This window comes from Amblyomma maculatum, chromosome 7 (assembly GCF_055883805.1).
Source record: "Amblyomma maculatum isolate TAMU_Amacu chromosome 7, ASM5588380v1, whole genome shotgun sequence".
Classification (NCBI taxonomy): Eukaryota; Metazoa; Arthropoda; class Arachnida; order Ixodida; family Ixodidae; genus Amblyomma; species Amblyomma maculatum.
Window position 1 is genome coordinate 51901484 of NC_139350.1, and position 5564 is coordinate 51907047.

A 5564-nucleotide genomic window follows, 5' to 3' on the forward strand; every position below is an offset into this window, starting at 1 on the left:
TCATGCACCGTGTGGTGTCAGTGCATGTAAAAGAACCCCAGGTAGTCGAAATTATACCGGAGCCCTCAACTATTGTGTTCCTCATAGCCGTAGTTATTTTGGGATGCTAAACCAGATATATATCACATCATACTCTGAGTAAGATGCTATTCATGGTCAGTTAATCATACACTAAATCATCAATTTTTATTCTGCATGGTACAGCAGCTGCTGTACAATGGCTCCACATGGCCTTCTGTTGACCCTTGATATGCGTCACAATCACACACCCGAGTATGTATTTGTCTAAGAGCACCTATGCATGCAAGGAGGGGACCGTTACTTTCCATTTGTCAGAACTGAAATGCACGATCCACATCATTTCTGTAATTCAACTGCCTGCTATTTTAACTGTCCAGCATTGATGCAAGTTTCAAAGAACTGCAATTAGCAAATTAATCCAAGCAGAAAACCATGCCAAGAACTGCTTCGGTTTCATCTTTAACAACTGTTTGAGAACTAAGATTAGCCAAATGTTGCAAAACATAGATGAGAGGTTACAAAATCTAAAAAACGATGCAGCCTACCTGTGGCATGTAGGGTTTCACATCCTAAAGTGACATATGTAGCTATGAAAAATACCGTAGTGGAGAGCTCCAGGCTACTTTGACTGCCCTGGCTTTGTACTTTGCATTGACATCTTGCAGGAAACAGAAGCATTTGTATTTCACCTGCACCAAAGTGTGACTGCCATCACTGGCATTAAACATCACGATCTTGGGGCAAGTAGCTGAACATGCCACTAAGATGTCGCAGCATCTACGTACATGCTATACACGTCAACCTTTCTAGCATTAAAGCTGTCACATGCATGGCAGATATTCATGTTCAGCTTTGGACTGACAAGTTTAGAAGTGTACTATTTGTGTTTGTCTAGCATGAAAAACAAAGGAAACTAAGGAAAAACGAAAAAAAAAATGAACATATGTTGAAAAAGCACTAGTCATTAACACATAAAACATATTCGTTCCTTTATTAATGATAAAGTGGCCTTCAAAAATAGTACAAAGCCTGAACATTTAGGAAGGTGCTGTGCCAGGCAGCTATTTTACAGAAACCTGAACCATTTCACCTGTAGTAATGCGCATCCCGGCGGTATGGGCTGGGCACTTATTTTTCGGTCCACTCTAACATGCGAAAACTGCATCATGTGCATTCCCATTTTCCGAGTTTTGAGCTCTGTGGTGCAGGCTAACAAATTGTCGATGACTTATTTTGGTCTGATTGTTGCACAGCGCGTGTAAATAAATTACCACTGCACCTAATAAACACCATGCACGTGCAACATCGCCGATCATAAACGGACACACTGATGTCCGTCCGGACATCGGCGCACTCATCACAGCACTCTTCGTAGTCTCACACAGCACTCTCAGTTCAGTTCAGGCGTTCAGTCGTGTCCGACTCTTCGTGACCCTATGGACCATGTCACGCCACGCTTTCCGGTCTCTCACTATCTTCTTAACATCACATAGCTTCATCTGCAATGCCTCGAGAATGCCATCTAACCATCGCGTTCGCTGCCTACCCCTTCTCCGGCGACCCTCAACCTTTCCCAACATCAAATCTTTCTCCAGCGACTCCTCTCTTCTCATCAGATGACCAAAGTAGCTGAGCTTTAACTTTAGAATTTGACCCTCCAATGAGCAGTCAGGGTTTATGGTCGACAATATCGACTGATTTGATCTTCTGGCAGTCCAAGGAACTCTTAAGAGTCTTCGCCAGCACCACAATTCAAACGCGTCAATTCTTCGGCGGTCAGCCTTTTTCACAGTCCAACTCTCGCATCCATACATCACAACTGGAAAGACCATAGCACGGGTTATACGGATCTTGGTTGGCAGACTAATGTCTCTGCTCTTTACTAGGCGGTCAAGGCTAACCATTGCTCCCTTTCCCAGAAGCAGGCGTCTCCTAATTTCATGGCTGCAGTCTCCTTCCGAGGTAATCTTGGCGCCCAAGAACAGAAAATCTGTCACAGCTTCCACTTCTTGTCCATTGATGCTCCAGGACTTGATAGGGCAAGACGCCATGATCTTCGTCTTTTTAATGTTCAGTTTAAGCCCAAACTTCTCACTCTCTTCTTGTACGCGCATCAGAAGTCTCTTGAGTTCCACTTCACTTTCTGCCATTAAAGTGGTATCATCCGCATATCTAAGGTTGTTGATACGTTTTCCAGCAATCTTCACTCCAGCTGAAGACTCGTCCAGACTGGCCTTCCTCATGATGCACTCTGCATATAGGTTAAATAGGCAGGGCGATAGTATGCAGCCTTGCCTCACCCCTTTCTCAATCGGAAACCAATCAGTAAGACCATGCCCAGTTCTGACTGTGGCCTCTTGCCCTTCATACAGGTTCCTGAGGAGACAGATGAGGTGAATTGGAACTCCCATCTCTCGGAGAGCTTGCCACAATCTGCTGTGATCTACGCAGTCAAACGCTTTCGCATAATCAATAAAGCAGAAGTAAATGGGTTTCTGGAACTCTCTTGCTTTTTCCATGATCCAGCGAAGGTTGGCAATTTGGTCTGTAGTTCCTCTGCCCTTGCGAAACCCAGCTTGCACGTCCGGAAGCTCCCGATCCACATACTGCTGCAGCCTACCTTGCAGGATTTTTAACATCACCTTGCTAGCATGCGAAATAAGCGCGATCGTGCGGTAGTTGGAACAATCTTTGGCACTGCCTTTCTTTGGAATGGGGATGTAAACTGACCTCCTCCAATCCTGTGGCCACTGCAGGGTTGTCCAAATCTTTTGACATAATGTATGCAGTGTGTTAACAGCGTCGTGGTTGAGGTTTTGAAGCAACTCAGCTGGAATACCATCAATTCCGCTTGCTTTGTTCTTAGCAAGGCTGGCTAAGGCCCATTCAACTTCACTCTTCAGGATGCCCGGCTCGAGATCAGTAATCACAACCGTCCTATGTTGGGATTGCACATCCGGGTCCTTCTTGTACAGTTCTTCTGTGTATTCCTGCCACCTCTTCTTTATCTCTGAGGCTTCAGTGAGGTCCTTGCCTCGTTTGTCCTTTATCACGCCCAGCTTAGCACAGAAGCTTCCTTTGATATCTTTGATTGTCTTATACAGAGCTCTTATGTTTCTTAATTGGCTGTTGTCCTCAACTGCTTGACACTGTATGTTCAGGAAGGCATTCTTATCTCTCCTTGCTATTTTCTGAAAATCCGCATTGAGAACCTTGTATCTTTCTCTTTCCCCCATACCTTTTGCCATCCTCCTTTCCTCAGCTATTTGCAAAGCCTCTTCAGATAACCAGTTTGCTTTTTTGCATTTCTTTTGCTTTGGAACTACCTTAGTAGCAACTTCTTGTATTATATCACGAACATCAGTCCACATCTCTTCGGGCTCTTTGTCTTCTAGATCTAATTCTTGAAATCGATTCCTCACTTCCACAGCATATTCTAATGGAATCTGATCCAGATCATACCTGAAAGGCCTTCTAGTTTTCTGCGTTTTCCTCAATCGAAGCTTAATTTTGGCAACAAGAAGCTGATGATCGGTGCCACAATCGGCCCCAGGCCTTGTTTTTACTGCTTGTATAGCGCTTCTCCATCTCTGCCGGCAAATAATATAATCGATCTGATTCCTGTACAGACCGTCCGGTGAAATCCATGTGTACAGGCGCCTCTTGTGCTGTTGAAAATGAGTATTCGCTATGGTCAGGTTGTTTTCTTGACAGAACTCTACTAGCCTCTGCCCAGCTTCATTTGGCTCACCAAGACCGAACTTGCCTGTAATTCCGGATATTTCTTCACTCCCGACCTTAGCATTCCAGTCTCCTATGAGAAAAACGACGTCTGATGATGGGGCGCGGTCTAAAAGGCATTGTAGGTCCGCATAAAATCTCTCAACGTCAGCTTCTTCAGCAGCAGTGGTCGGTGCATAGACTTGGATAACTGTTATGTTGAAAGGGTGACCTTGGATCCGAAGTGAAATCATTCGGTCGTTTTTGGGGTTGTACCCTAGCACTGCTTTGCCCATTCTTCTGTTTACTATGAGAGCGACCCCATTCCTTCTCTTGGATTCGTGCCCACAATAAAAGACATAATGGTCGCCGGAGTTAAATTCTCCCATTCCGGTCCACTTGAGCTCGCTGATACCCAAGATATCAATGTTCAATCTGTCCATTTCTCGCTTGACGATATCCAGTTTACCTTGCGTCATAGATCTTACATTCCATGTTGCTATGTGACATATCTCCTTGCAACATCGGACTTTCCGGTCGCTTCCCGACACATCCACAACTGAGCGTCCTTTTGGCTTTAGCCCAGCCGCTTCATTCGTCCTGGAGCTACTAGGAATCGCCCTTTGTTCATCCCCAGTAACATGTGGGACGCCTTCCAACCTGGGGGGCTCATCTTCCGGCGCCATATCGATAATGGTATTGTGACTGGCCATAGGGTTTTCTTGGCAGGAAATACTGGAGTGGGTTGCCATTACCTTCTCCAGTGAATCACATTTTGTCAGAACTCTCTGCCGTGACCTGTCTATCTTGGGTGGCCCTACACAGCAGAGCTCACGACTTCATCGAGTTTCGCAAGCCCCTCCGCCACGACAAGGCAGTGATCCATGAAGGGGTAGGACGTAATCCGTACATCACAAGATCTCACGGTAAGCACAAACCACACCTCCAACAAACACGAATGACGCGATGCTTGGGCTAGAGACACGCCGGCGGCACCCAGCTTTTTCAGCGCCGCTTGTATATGTACTACGTAGAACTTGCAGCACCAAACCTCAATGCGAGCAGAAAGCGATGCGTTACGTGAGGCATCTCATCACAGATGGAAGTGAGGAAACTTTGAAGAATCAAAACTACATAACTACATAACGACCGTCGTAGACGTTAATCCACATGATAACGAGGACCAAATGAGCGGGCGTCCGGGCTGGCCGTCAACACCGCGATTACATGCGCTTGCGCTCGTGCTTGCCACCCTGCCGCGGTCCAACTCACGTAAACCTATCATCATGCCATCACGTAGTATATCACCCATTCTAGGCACTATTCTTGCCACTTTACTATTCTTTGTAATTTCACATTTCACGCATGCAGTATGTAGTACATACTTCTTGCACCTCGCACGTACACCCACGGCCGCTCAATGGACATTCAGCGGCCGTGGTACACCTCATACCAACTTCGATTTGGCTACATATGGCTACCATGTTGTTGCTACCAACGTTACTAGTTGCTACAACCACATCTGGGGATCTCGGACAACTGGTCGCGCAACTTGGAAGAAAACGCGTGCAGCTGCCCACTGCCAGCGGCATCAACTCGATGATGAGGGCTCCTGCGAACTGTGAGGCAAATTACTAGCACACAGAAAATAAGATCTGCCAGAATTCCAAAGTACTAGAAAGCAAACATAATATTCGCGCTCAGGAATGAATGCAGTTTTTGTTTCTTGCGTAAGAAAAAACGTGTCACATTTTTAATAATATTTTAACTTGTTTCTAACGGCCTCTCTCGGCCACTTATTATCCGCTGCGTAGTTGTATGGT